Raw genomic sequence first — 15,772 nt, 5'->3', positions numbered from 1 at the left:
TGGGACCCCTCGATGTCGAGAGGGGAGAGGGACCTCCGGTACCTCACCTTCCTGCAGGGGACCAGCTACCACCGGCCTGAGGAGAGGACACATGAAACGAGGGGTTAATACGGATATAGAGGAGTTGTAACCTATAAACACACCTCGTTTACCTCTCAGGACTTTAAATGGCCCCAACACCCTGCGGCCCCCAGCTTCCGGCAGGGCAGGCGGAGGGGCAGGTTTCGGGCCGAGAGCCAGACCCTGTCCCCTGGTGCGAACCACAGGGGCCTCACTGCGGTGGCGGTCAGCGCTCCTCTTCTGCCGTTCACTGGCCTGGCCTGAGGAGAGTCCTGGACCGCTCGCCAGGTCTCTCTAGAGCGCTGTACCCACTCCTCCACCGCAGGAGCGTCGGTCTGGCTCTGATGCCACGGAGCCAGGGACCGGCTTGTACCCCAGTACACATTCGAAGGGCGAAACATATTCGTTGATGAGTGGCGGAGTAGTTCTGAGCCAACTCGCCCACGGGACGTACCTCGCCCATTCTTCCTGGCCGGTCCTGGCAATACGACCTCAGAACCTACCCACTTCCTGGTTCACTCTTTCACCTCCCATTACTTTCGGGGTGTACCCAGAGGTGAGGCTGACCGAGGACCCCCAGACGCTCCATAAACGCCCTCCACACCCGGGACGTGAACTGGGACCTCGATCAGATACGATGTCCTCCGGCACCCCGTAATGCCGGAAGAGTGGGTAAATTAGAGCCTCCGCAGTCTGTAGGGCCGTAGGGAGACCAGGTAATGGAGGAGACGACAGGACTTAGAGAACCGATCCACAACGACCAGAATGGTAGTGTTCCCCCTGAGATGGAGGAGAGTCAGTCAAAAAATCTACCGAGAGATGAGACCTATGGCCGTTGTGAACCGGAAGGGGTTGTAACTTCCCTTCGGTAGGTGCCTTGGAGCCTTACTCTGAGCGCATACCGAGCAGGAGGAGACATAGAGTCTCACGTCCTTAGCCAAGGTGGGCCACCAGTATTTCCCTCTAAGACCCCGCACTGTCCTCTCCATCCCACGGATGACCCGAAGCAGGTTAGTGTGTGAGCCCACCGAATCAATCGATTCACGGACACCAAGCGGTACGTACCTAAGGCCAGTCGGACACTGGGACGGCACAGTTCTTACCCTCAACGCCCGCTCGATGTCCGCGTCCACCTTCCATTACCACCGGGGCACCAGACAAAGGCGGGAAGGATGGGAGTCGGATCGATGGGCCGGTCATCCGTGTCATAGAGACGAGACAGCGCGTCGCTTAGTGTTGAGGGAACCTGGTCGATAAGAGATCTGAATCTAAAACGCTAAAGAACAGGCGCCACCTCGCCTGACGCGGATTCAGTCTCCTCGCCTCTCGGAATACTCCAGATTGCGGTGGTCAGTTCCAGATGAGAAAAGGGTACTTAGCCCCCTCAAGCCAGTGTCTCCACACCTTCAGGGCTTTTACCATGCTAGTAGCTCCCTGTCCCCCACATCATAGTTCCGCTCCGCCGGACCCAGTTTCTTAGAAAAGAACGCACAGGGACGGAGCCTTCGGTGGCGTGCCCGAGCGCTGTGATAGCACGGCTCCACAACACCAGCCTCGGACGCATTCCACCTCCACTATGAACGCTAATGAAGGGTCCGGATGCGCCAACACGGGAGCCTCAGTAAACCTTGCCTTCAACTGGTTGAAAGCTCCTTCTGCCTCGGCCGACCACTGTAGACGCACCGGCCCCTCCCTTTACAGTGAGGTAATGGGTGCCGCCACTTGGCCAAAACCCCGGATAAACCTCCGGTAGTAATTGGCAAACCCTAAAAACCGCTGCACCTCCTTTACTGTGGTCGGAGTCGGCCAATTACGCACGGCGTTAACGCGGGTCACTCTCCATCACCACCCCTGAGGTGGAAATGCGATAACCCAGGAAAGAGACGGCTTGTTTGGAGACACACATTTCTCAGCCTTGACGTATAGGTCATGCTCCAGCAGCCGCCCAAGGACCCTGCGCACCAGGGAGACATGCGCGGCGCGTGTGGCAGAATAGATCAAGATGTCATCAATATACACTACCACACCCTGCCCGTGCAAGTCCCTGAGAATCTCATCTACAAAGGATTGGAAGACGGCTGGAGCATTCTTTAACCCAACGGCATGACGAGGTACTCATAGTGGCCTGATGTGGTACTAAACGCTGTTTCCACTCGTCTCCTCCCCGAATACGCACCAGATTATACGCGCTCCTGAGGTCCAGTCATATCTAACTGACAGGAAAAGTCCACCTATATCAATGGTATTTTCTTCCCCTCGTGTTAAATGTGGAATACCGCAGGCAGCTGCCTTGGGCCACTTCTTATTAATATATTACCAACGACCTTCCCTATGCCTTAGCTGAAATCAAGCTACTATATTTGCAGATGATACTACAATTTTGCAGCAAGACAATCGGTTCAACAAGTACAGCAAGTTACAAGGAGATTTGGAGAATATTAGGGAGTGGGTTTGCCAAAACAAACTTGTTTTAAACACCAAGAAAACAAAGTTATGTTGGTCTGTTCAACTAGGAAAAGGCCAAAACAGCATGGGATACAATTAAGTATGGGAGGAGTACAAATTGAAGAAGTGGCAGAAACCAAACTACTAGGAATAGATTGTCCACCATCTATGCGTTTCCAGACAGAAAAGAGAAATAGGAAAAAGAACATTTCATTTAGAGCAATAAAGAAATGGAATAAATTAACTGAGCAAACCAGAAACCTTTCAATATATACATTTAAACATTATTTTAAAACGATTTAAATATAATACATAGAAATGTTGTGGGACTATATAGATGAAGAATCAATATTTTTTAGATTGAATATTTATTGGGTCATTATGTTAGTATATTATGTATGTTTGTAATAGTGTGTATATGTGGAAATGTGTTCGTATTAAATGTATTTTAATGTTTAAGGACTCTTGGAAGATTAGTCCAAATGGGGACTAAAAGAGATCAAATCAAATCAAATCAAATATCCTTGGAATGTTATCCTAACGTTCACTAAAATTGTGCACAACATCTGTAAAAACCACCACAGAACTTCCACAAACAAATCTCAGTAGGTTTCCAGGTAATGTAATAACACAATTACCAGTAATGTTTTTGAACATACTGCCGCAACAAAATGTGAAATTAAGGGGGGCTAGGGTCAGTCTGTTATATCTGGAGTATTTCTCCTGTCTTATCCGGTGTCCTGTGTGAATTTAAGTATGCTCTCTAATTCTCTCTTTCTTTCTTTCTTTCTTTCTCTTCCTCTCTCTCGTACAACCTGAGCCCTAGGACCATGCCTCAGGACTACCTGGCCTGATGACTCCTTGCTGTCCCCAGTCCACCTGGTCGTGCTGCTGCTCCAGTTTCAACTGTTCTGCCTGCGGCTATGGAACCCTGACCTGTTCACTGGACGTGCTACCTGTCCCAGACCTGCTGTTTTCAACTCTCTAGAGACAGCAGGAGCGGTAGAGATACTCTGAATGATCGGCTATGAAAAGCCAACTGACATTTACTCCTGAGGTGCTGACCTGTTGCATCCTCTACAACCACTGTGATTATTATGGTCATCTATGAACATTTGAACATCTTGGCCATGTTCTGTTATAATCTCCACCCGGCACATCCAGAAGAGGACTGGCCACCCCTCATAGCCTGGTTCCTCTTTAGGTTTCTTCCTAGGTTCTGGCCTTTCTATGGAGTTTTTCCTAGCCACTTCTACACCTACATTGCTTACTGTTTGGGGTTTTAGGCTGGGTTTCTGTACAGCACTTTGTGACATCAGCTGATGTAAGAAGGGCTTTATGAATAAATGTGATTGATTGAATGATTCCACAAGGGTTGAATATGAGCCATGTGTCTGGTGTTAGAGCCAATACATTGTAATTACTGTTCTATAACACTGTCTTATATCTTTACTGTCTTATATCATTATATACTCTTAATATGAATATACAGTTTTTATATATTAAAGTAAGTAGTGTTAGGTTTAAGCTCTTTGTGTATGAGAAGTACAATTATCTAGTGGACAGCAGTAGACTATATGAATGGGTACTCCCCATAACTCAAGGCCTCACCTGATAAGAAGATCTGTGAAAGGTATGGAGGAGTACGAAGGTTCATGAGTCAAGTTGGGACATGATAACACCAACATGAGGAACATACTCAGTTCCTGCCCAGCAACAGAGACTGATTGTTCATCCTAGAAATTAGAACCTAACATTTGGCGTTGTTGGCAGGATTCACCACGATTAACAGTCGAACTAACGATTCCGAATCAGTGGAACAGGAGCCGGCACAAAACAAGATAGGCAAAGTTCCTAAACCTGTTACCCCTCATCATGGCATCTTGGGGAGACGAGGGACATAGGCTGAATATAAAATGTATAGAAAACGGACCTAGAAAGCCTGAAGTTATTCAGTAGGCCCACTGTGTACACGACCGGTCGTAGACCTAGGGTTTTGGAGTCCCCTAGGAAGGTTTAGCCACCATATAGGTTAGTCTAGGCACTGTGGGCATGGCGTGCTTAGGTGGGTTTATCCCCCACATAGGTAAGACTGGGCACTGCGGGCACAGCATGCTTAGGAGGGTTTTGGCCCCATATAGGTTAGACTGGGCACTGCGGACACGGCGTGCTTAGGAATGTTTAGCCCCCATATAGGTTAGACTAGGCAATGTGGGCACAGCATGCTTAGGAAGGTTTATCCCCCATATAGGTTAGATACTGTAGGGACTGCGTGCCTAGGAGGGTTTAACCATCCCCTAGGACTAGGAGTTGAAGTCCCCTAGGAGGGTTGAGGGGAGTGGCCGTCCCTACGACATGTCTGTTTAACTGTCTGTATTGTCAGTGTGGTATTGGAGAAGTTGGCACATCTGTATACTAGTACGCATGGTGAAGGTTGCATGTAAGTTCTGGAGAAAGGGACATTAAACAGAGCCATGGATACACTGAAAGTGGCCCACAAKCAATCTAACAATTCGGCTTGAGTATGGGAAAATGTTTAGCAAATTTGATAACATTGTTTAGCACTTCCCTGCTRATGGAAAATTCCATACTGATTATCTGAGATGATAACTGTGAGTTGGCACAAGTGTTTTAATGTCAGCGTTCTATCAATGGAAAGGTAAAACYGATAAAACCAAAACTAAAGACCTGCAAGGTCAACTAAACTAGACGACTCCAGTAAGACGTGACCAATAAAAACTAGGAGTAACTGGGGTGGAATCTAAAGCTATGCAACTACTACCCATGCCATTGACAGTAGGTCCAATAACAATACCGGGATCATTCTTTATGGGGTAGAACCGATTTTAGGTTTGGATAATCTTTGTGAACTGTGGGCAAAAGACGCCTTTAGATTGCGGTCTTATCAAAGGGTGTAAACCTACCGTGGTGGAGGGAATTCCGGGGGCTGGGGACTCAGTGGCAATGGATATCCTGATATTACTGGAAAGGAGTATACTTATTCAAGAACCAACTCATTGTAACAGCCSCTATTTCTAGTGAGAAATGAAAGGACGTAGTGTATCACAGTGGATTCCCATGTATTACTAACAAACATTCAGTTAGGATAACACCTATACCCACATCAATACTATTCATTCTCTGGGATGACCAAACACTCCACGTACGCTCAGAAAAAACCCTGGCGTTTTTACATTTCTAGAGACACTTTATTCCATCTTATTCTGAAATAGGTGAACCTCTTACATGACGAAAGAGAGGAGGGGGTCCTCATGAGAGAATAGAGTGGAGCCAAGATTGTGAGGAAGCGTTTTATAGAAACAATTCAAGATTGTGAGGAGGCATTTGTAGAGTTAAAGAATCAGTTGTGTCAAGTGCCTGCATTGGGGTTGGCAAAACCTGACAATTCCATGCATGAATAAGATAGGTACTGTGGTAAGTTATGCGGAACCATGGGGGAAAAGACAGACCAGTCATGTACTGGAGTAAATCTTTAGGCAAATGGAATGCCACTGTGACTAGAAGTACAAGCAACCAAAATGGTTCTGCATAACACCGCCTCGATTACTATGGGTTAAATGCAGTTGCAACTATTGTTTACAGTACAAAATCCCAACATGCCCGGTGGACAAAATGGAAAATGACGCAGAAATCTGTAAGGGGTAATTCAATCGATACAGTACGTTTTAATTTGGTGAACATTGGATCTGGCTGATATATTTTATAATATGGGAGCATTACATATTCATCTCAAAATAAGACATTAATGAGTGTGAAGCAAATAGTGAATATACCACGGCGATTGGTAATAAATATATACAGTAAAAACTTTCGGGTAGATTCAAATACAAACGATACCTTCCAATAAGGAGAAAGTAAAGGGGGGGCAGTGGCTTCCCTGTAAACAGAAGTTATCATGTGTGGTTTTGTCTGTAATTAAAACMTTTTTGCTCACCTGGTAAAGTATTGTTAGAGGGTAAGAGATGTAGAGTATAGTRGAGATTGTAGAGGGAAGGGAAATGTACTGGGTGATGGTGATTGAGAGGGCTTTCCTGTTGAGAAGAGTGGATGAGTCGGAGTTGAGGGAAACAGATAGGTAGACTAGTGAAAGTAACAACGAAAGTGAGAAAGAAAGGAAATGGGAAATTAAATGGGAGGTAAGATAGAAAGATTTAGAATTTTTAGGACTGATTAACATTTAGCATAGTAAAAACGAACAAAAGGTGTATTTTCTCTACCAGGAGAGGATGGGGTGTCCCTATCTCTCCATTTGCAATGCTTCCTGAGGCTGTTGCCTTGGGAGAGCAGTTCGTGAAATTCTGCAATTCTATAAAGTTGGTGCTCTGAATCCTGTGTCATTATTGCCCTTGCCCAATGAGGGAGAAGCTCATGAGTGTGATCCAGACTAAATCACTCCAAAGCCTCACCCCGATCTGTAGGAAACAGAACTAGAATCGGGTAAAGTAGGCTATTATACACAGACGGCTCTAGTCACATAACGACAGGAGGAAAGCGAGGGATTGGATATGCTCTGTGTGATGATGTGGCAGCATTTAAAGCTGGCCCATTGCCGCATCAATTTCAGCCCAGGGAGTTGCGCTGTCGGTTGCCAGCAGGGGAGGATGCTACAATATACACAGACTCTSTCTATGCGTTAGGAGTGGTTCATGATTTTGGGACTCTGGTCACAAAGGGGCATGCTAACTGCGACAGGAACACTAATTAAATATGGACACGAAGTAGAGGCATTACTAGAAGTGTGTCTATTACCCAGTAGACTAGCTGTGGTAAAATGTGAAGCTCACACCAGTCGTACTGATAAGATAGTAGTAGGGAATTTCCGAGCAGATGAGGCGGCTAAAGCGGAGCCACAATCTAAAACAGAAGATGCGACCAAACTGCATGTAAATCGTGTAAATACTAAAGCTGGGATTCTCAGCCAACTCCCACCTAACAGCTACCACCACCAGATGGATCCTTTACATCATTGCAGATGGACTTTATATGGCCACTTCCTCGAGGGTAGGGGTAAGACTCACGCACTGGTAATTGTGGACTGGTTTTCAGACTCTCCTAAGGGAGGTAATTCCACAATGGGTGAATCAATGTTGTCATACTGTCAGAAAATGACCCATGCCTTGCAGTGTATTCACAGGTCAAATTAACACACGAGGAACGGACCCCAGGAGATAACCACAAGCACAGCCTGAGTCTGGGGGACTGAGTGTACATCAAGGTCCACCAAGCCGGAGTATTCGGACAAYACTGGTCCGGGCCCCACACAGTACTACTCACCACGCCTACAGCAGTGAAAACTACAACCTCTACTCAGTGGGTCCATATTTCTCATGTGAAACGAGATCTGGCTGACAAAGGGGTAAGCTGGAGGAGGAACTACTAGCAGAAGAGCTGGAGAAAAGGAGACTTGAGAGTAGGAGTTATGTTCAGAAAAGTGTCATAACAGCATCCACCTGTGTACTGATAACTGTATTCCTTGCACTAGCAGTAGTGATTTATGGGAACTATGATAATTACCGCATTTCAATGCCAGTACCATGAATAGGAGAGTGGACAGGTGAGAGGGTGAACTGGGTGAGAAGTGCAGTTAATATCACAGGGGCAAAGCAGATCATTATCCTTTTCATACGTGAGTTCCAAAATATCTCTAACAGTCCCCCAGAGTGAGTTTTCTTATGTGCGTAATGTCCGAATTCGCTCACTGTTCCAAAATATGATTGCTAAGCAACAAGACAGTTAACCCTTGCTGTCCTCAAACCAAGGCACGCTGCCTGCTAATTTTCCATAGGCTGTTTCAACTGGTCAATTTTACAGTTTGAAATTAGGTGTGTTCCGCATCCTCATTAATTCACACAGAAGTAGCCCATTTCACTGTGGCGGACAACTTAGGTTTGAGGCACGCTATGCTAATCAGTGGAGGCTACTGAGGGGAGGACAGCTCATAATAATGGCTGGGACAGTGCATGGAATGGAAACCACGTGTTTTATGTTTTTGATACCAGTCCGCTAATTCCGCTCTAGCCATTACCACCAGCCCGTCCTCCCCAATTAAGGTGCCAGCAACCACCTGTGATGCTAATGTAAGACAAGGATTAGCTAGATGAGCCRGACAAACTTATCTCTTCGATGAGAGCCCAATGGCCCAAGTACTCCACCAGTGTTTCCTCAGATCAAATATGCAGACATTTGTGCATCTCCAGTCAGAACAGAACCTGCCTGAACTCTTCCATTAGTGTATTTTCCAGCTGGCGCCCACATTGCATTCGTTGTTGTTTTCCTTACTAATAAYTACTGTGTGTATTCATATCAAAGTAAGTACCTTATTACCTTATCATAATACAGTTTCTGTATATCATGGTATGTCATTTCTACTGTAGCACACTGTATTTATGTATGGAGCATAATGTATTCTGTGTATATTCCTTTATTACCGTGGACAAGCAAGGTACGGATTTCATAACCTTTATGGTGTTATATTCAATTTTGATAATGTAGTTGCATTCATCTATTAGTTCTGTGAAACAATGCTAACACCAAGCTGCCCTGGAAGCTGCGGAAGCTGCCCTGGCCTTATCATGACCATTGCATTGGCCTGCATTTGGCCTGTATAGCTCTGCCCTGCCCCCTTGTGGAGCCCTTGTGGAGATCTTCAGTTATTATGTTACTTGTAATATGGTTTTATTGCTATATCCTAATGTTGTATTCTAATTACTAATAATTCCTCTTTATTCTGTACTTTCAGAAACCACACACACACACAGTATTGAAGATAACTTGCCAACATCATAACTGGAACTGGACATATTTTGTGCTGAAGATTGAGGACAGCCTTTGTATGCTAGAAATATACTGTTTGGAGAGGGAGTAGGGAGGATGAGGGAGTAGGGAGGATGAGGGAGTGGGAAGGATGAGGGAGTGGGGAGGATGAGGGAGTGGGGAGGTGGGTAAAATATTGCCAATAAAATTGCATAATGGGACTGTATTTGATTTACATGCAAAGTGTATGTTCAATTACAAAAAAAGGGGTTTTGGTCTCCAGACAGACTCATCAAAGCAAACAGCAGAGCCAGGAGGGGTGAGGCCTTCCAGCTACCGCAGACCTACTGCACCTCACCCACTATAGGTCTGCCTACATCACCACCAGCATCTTCAGAGGGACCTGGGACTTCGTCGGTGGGCAAGGGGTCATCAGATTCAGGGTTCTCAATGGCCACAAGGTTGGGGGGCAGCTCATCACTGTCAGAATCTGATTCCTCACTGTCATTCTCAGAATTCCAGAATTTTTGCATTTGCGAGTTGTCTCCTTTTGAAAGACATTATAGTTTCAACTGTGTGTTGTTATTCTCTTTGACATTTGAAATCTGTATTAAGAATCAGGTAGTAGTAATAATTTGTTATACAGTAAATAATTTGTCTGGATATTCAGAATCAGAAATGTCCTAAACTAAACTGTTGTTCTGGTCTGTCCTCTCTCGTGGTTATGGCGAAGGTGACCACAGATGGTATCTAGATGCATGGAAGATAATTAGGCCGAGAACAGTGTAAACCACACCCCCTCTAACCGGCTGAAATAATGGCGAAATTGGCGTTCAGGATGATCCTTCACCACTTCTACCGTGAGACCTGAGTCCGAGCCAGCAACCTGTCGAAGCTATCAACTGCATTTTCTCTCAGGAGTGTGAAATCACTCCATGTGGGGTAGGCATGGAGAGAGATCCTGTCCAAAACTTCTCTCATGCTGAGGTGTAATGGTAGGAAAATGGACAAGACATAATGGACTGTAAAGGACAGTGACATTATCAAGGGCCATCCACTTTGAATATGTGCCATTAAAAAAATAAACTGAAACACTATCTGAAGAAGAACATGAAGAAATGCCAGAAGGATGAGTGCCGGGAGGGGGTGGGGGGGTCAACCATGCCCGTAATTAATTTAGGCTTATCCAAACTTGTTTATTTGGGGTACCAATTTGATTGTGGAGGTCTGCACACTGCGAAATTGATAGTAATTTAGACTAAGAATGCATTGAGATACAAATCTGTCATTACCACAAGTGATGAGAATAGTTAACSCTAGAAATGTAAGATTAATATACTGTATGTRAATGTAMATKYWSMYWSTRYCRGTRTSWGYKMRKKYKARGKTSWKRRWYTWAARTKAWAGWRMYARMAYSAASMWSWARYRMYWRTSAYTSTMAWTYTRRRTTKGRKKWKKWWKMWWTAKYWATARYTATRATTWGGAAAGGYGAAGCTTGTAGAGACAGAGCTATGCCCCTAAATTGTGAGGAGAGCCACGACATTGTAGTTTAGGCTAGCCTTGCMCAAATCTTATTCTTAGCAAGGTTGGTATGAAACTTATAACACGTGTTCTCTCTTTTCCCTGTGCAAGTCAATATGAATGTGCCCGAGACCAAACTCGGGAGATCTCTAGAGACATAGAGAAAATTGGCAATGCTAAAACAATTGCTTAAATTGGCTCTGCAAAACAGAGAGGCTCTTGACCATCTTTTGGCAGGTCAAGGGGACACTTGTGCAATCATTGRCAATGAACGTTGTACTTTTGTCCAAGATCACTCTTCTAATATGACTGATCTCGCCGAATACWTTGCCACTGTTGATAACCCAGAATGAAGGACTTGCAATGATGAAGTGTCTGGTTTTGTGTTGATTTCACTCCCGTTAATAGAAGAATAACCTTTATTATGATTTATTTTGATATCGAAGCTCAAAGCTAAATGCTTACATTAAAATGTATTGATGATTATCACAGATTAAGTGTTAAGAGGATGGAATGTGTTGGAAAATGTGTAATATTTGTGCTTTTCCCCAGCAGAGCTTCTGACAGACATTCACTATGGTGCATTAAGTTTGTTGGAACCTTTCCAGTGTGCTGACAATAAACAATGATTCATTTAAGATTGACTTTGAGTGTCCCTGTGTAAGAATTTCCACGACACCATCATTAAGCACACCTGCGTCTCATCATCAGTCACACCTGGACTTCATTTCTCCCGTATTACTTAGTTTATTAAGCACTCTTTTGTTATCAGTCATCAGGTAGTATTGTTTATGTTTCTATGTCAGACGCTTCTCTTGWTTTGTTTCGCTCCATGTTCGTTATTATTAAACTCACTAACTGCACCTGCTTCCTGACTCCCTGCATCTACGTTACAAGGATAAATAGCAATTTGAGGACAGAGAGAAGCATTTCTACATTTATACTGATTTATTGATGCAGTGTTGGATACTGTAGAAGCGTTCATGTGCTGAACTTTCTTCTTCTATGGTATTATGGCGGTCCGCAAACAAGCGTTAGAGGTGCATGCCGCCACCTACTATTCGGGTGGTAAACTATATTAAAAATATCAATTGGAGGAAAAAAAGAGGGAAAAACCAACATTATACAAAAAAACATCCCACTCCTTCACTCACATTMCAATTGAATTAACATCCCTTCACAGGTTCAGGGGCCAGTGAAGGCAGAACATCATTGACAGGATTTCTTGTAATGCTTCAGCTGTAAACTAAGATTCCCAAAAAGTGTTCTGCTGCACTCACAAAAAACAAAAAAATATGTATTGTTTGTTTGTGCTGTGTAGTTTATGACCATTGCAATAAATGCTATAATAAAGTCCACCTTTTTCACATGTAATATATCAGGATCCCTTGATTGCTGAGAAACATTCACTGGTGCAGTGTCAATTACCATTGCATCTTTAACGCCAGTCACTCCTTCCACTCTTCTCACCGCCTCCAGATAGGAGACACGCTGGACAGCCCTTATTCTCGCCACCTCTGTCTCCTTCACCCTAACAGGGCAATCCGGGGACTCAGGTGCATGTTTGCTACCACAGTTGTAGCATATAACCTCAGCTGGCATACAATATTCTTCCCGTCTCTACACTTGCCCAAATCTTTTGCATTTATAACAGTGCACAAAAGCTCTTAAAGGGTATCCCATAAAGCCTAGCCTTACATGAGAATGGAGAGACATCAAAAAACAATCATATGGACGAAGTGGGTTTCCTTACTCCATCCACAATACAGGTCAGTCGACATGCACCAGTCACTTCATCTAATTATTCAGGTATGTCATCTGCATCCACTTCATGCSCAACCCCAGAAGTAACCCCCTTGATAGGCGTCCTGCTTCAGAAATCCATACACAAAACATTCCAGAAAAAAATCTTAGAGGCACAAAGTATGGTTCTTCTGTTACGTGGACACACAAAAAAATCATAATAAGAACAGCGCTTGTGACTCTCACCGACGCCACCTCACCAAACGCCTCCTAGCTCTCTAAAACTAGGTGGCATTCTGCATTTCCCTACAGTTCTCAGCCATTAGCTTTGCCCATGACTGCCTCATTGAATTACAATCCTGACGGTGTGATGTAACGTTTAGAAACGTCAATAATCATCGATTGCGATACGGCTTTCGAAACATGTGGCCCTTATCTTTCATCAGCAACAAAAAATCCTTCAAATAAAAAAGATACACTTACTGTAGCAGTTTAATCTCCATCTGACAAAACTACACTTCCACTACACCTCCCGAGTTACGCTTACATATAGCTAAGTAGCACAGGTGGTCGCCTCTTGTCTTCGTCTTTTTTCCGTAAACAAGCGCTGTAACATGGAGATATGGCCGTGCGGGAACACTATCGTTTGTAAAAATGTAACCTTTTGTTTTTTGAAAATTATTTCTCGCTGATATGAAAGATTAGGTCCTTATGCTTCCAAAACCGTACTGCAAGCAATGCATGTTAATGTTCAGACTGAGCGTTGGGGATCTTAACAAAACACCCCCCCTACAGAAGACAGCTTCATCCAATGACTCTTATGTGTAGTGTAATGGAACTGAAAGTCATGATCAAGGGCTAAATGCATCCATGATACTCCTCGTGACTTCAAACGGATCCCCCAGGTAACACGGATCCAAAACCCTCACTCCCACTATMAACTAATCCARGGATTTCTTAGTTTCCATCACAACTTTACTTATTTTGTTTCCTTTCATTTTCAGGACTGTAGCCCACTCATTCTCTCTCTCTGTACTCCCATCTTCACCTGACCCCCGATCAGTTTCATACAGAAAACCTGTTACCGCCATCTTCCCTCCAGCACTCCTCYTAGTTCCTGCCCTGAATTTTTTTCACCGCCTCCTTTACTTGCCCCATCACAACATCAGAGGATTCCAAATTCAACCAATGAGAATTCTTGAGTCTGAGTGACAAAAGCTGTACCAAGAACAAACTGTGCCATTGAGGGGATTCAGTGAATCTGGCCCGGGTGCCTGGGTAGGCACAATTAGCAAGTGGAGTAATGATTAGGATTCTGTGTTTTCACAAGTGATATATTTTGATTCAAACATATACAGTTGAAGTCGGAGGTTTACATACACCTTAGCCAAATACATTTTAACTCAGTTTTTCACAATTCCTGACATTTAATCCTAGTAAAAATTCCCTGTCTTAGGTCAGTTAGGATCACCACTATTTTAAGAATGTGAAATGTCAGAATAATAGTAGTGAGAATGTTTTATTGGGTCAAACGTTTTGGGTAGCCTTCCACAAGCTTCCCACAATAAGTTTGGTGAATTTTGGCCTATTCCTCCTGACAGAGCTGATGTAACTGAGTCAGGTTTGTAGTCCTCCTTGCTCACGCTTTTTCAGTTCTGCCCACAAATTTTCTATAGGATTGAGGCAGGGCTTGTGATGGCCACTCCAATACCTTGACTTTGTTGTCCTTAAGCCATTTTGCCAAACCTTTGGAAGTATGCTTGGGGTCATTGTCCATTTGGAAGACCCATTTGCGACCAAGCTTTAACTTCCTGACTGATGTCTTGAGATGTTGCTTCAATATATCCACATCATTTTCTATCCTCATGATGCAATCTATTTTGTGAAGTGTACCAGTCCCTCCTGCAGCAAAGCACCCCCACAACATGATGCTGCCACCCCCGTGCTTCACGGTTGGGATGGTGTTCTTCAGCTTGCAAGCCTCCCCTTTTTCCTCAAAGCATAACGATGGTCATTATGGCCAAACAGTTCTATTTTTGTTTCATCAGTCCAGAGGACATTTCTCCAAAAAGTACAATCTTTGTCCCCATGTGCAGTTGCAAACCATAGTCTGGCTTTTTAAGGCAGTTTTGGAGAAGTGGCTTCTTCCTTGCTGAGCGGCCTTTCAGGTTATGTCGATATAGGACTTGTTTCACTGTGGATAGAGATTATTTTTGACCTGTTTCCTCCAGCATCTTCACAAGGTCCTTTGCTGTTGTTTTGGAATTGATTTGCAGTTTTCACACCAAAGTACGTTCATCTCTAGGAGACAGAACGCATCTCCTTCCTGGGCAGTATGACAGCTGCGTGGTCCCATGGTGTTCATACTTGCGTACTATTGTTTGTACAGATGAACGTGGTACCTTCAGGCATTTGGAAATTTCTCCCAAGCATGAACCAGACTTGTGGAGTCTACAATTTATTTTGAATTTCCCATGATGTCAAGCAAAAGGCACTGAGTTTGAAGGTAGGCCTTGAAATACATCCACAGGTACAACCTCCAATTGACTCAAATTATGTCAATTAGCCTATCAGAAGCTTCTAAAGCCATGAACATAATTTCTTGGAATTTTCCAAGCTGTTTAAAAGGCACAGTCAACCTAGTGTATGTAAACTTCTGACCACTGGAATTGTGATACAGTGACTTATAAGTGAAATAATCTGTCTATAAACAAATGTTGGAAAAATGACTTGTGTCATGCACAAAGTAGATGTCCTAACCAACTTGCCCAAACTATAGTTTAACAAGAAATTGTGGAGTGGTTGAAAAACTAGTTTAAATTACTCCAACCTAAGTGCATGTAAACTTCCGACTTCAACTGTATATCAAGGCAAAGGGTGGCTACTTTGAAGAACCCAAAACATAAAATATATTCTGATTTGTTTAACACTTTTTTTGGTTACTACATGATTCCATATTATTTCATAGTTCTGATGTCTTCACTATTATTCTACAATGTAGAACATAGTAAAAATAAAGAAAAACCCTTGAATGAGTAGGTGTGTCCAAATGTTTGACTGTATGTTTCAGTAAGATTGGATTTATAGCAATGGTTATCAACTGTACTGCAGGGATGGAACGATAAGTGGCAGAGAAATTGAGGTTGTGGTGGCAGCTGCAGAGAGGTATTTGGGTATGCGAGACTTGACCTCAGAAGAGTTACACGGTGTGTTAGGAGGTGGTTGTCCC

Source organism: Salvelinus sp. IW2-2015, linkage group LG13 (assembly GCF_002910315.2).
Source record: "Salvelinus sp. IW2-2015 linkage group LG13, ASM291031v2, whole genome shotgun sequence".
NCBI classification, from domain to species: domain Eukaryota; kingdom Metazoa; phylum Chordata; class Actinopteri; order Salmoniformes; family Salmonidae; genus Salvelinus; species Salvelinus sp. IW2-2015.
The sequence above is the reverse complement of the archived record's forward strand: the minus strand, read 5'-3'. Positions refer to the sequence as shown.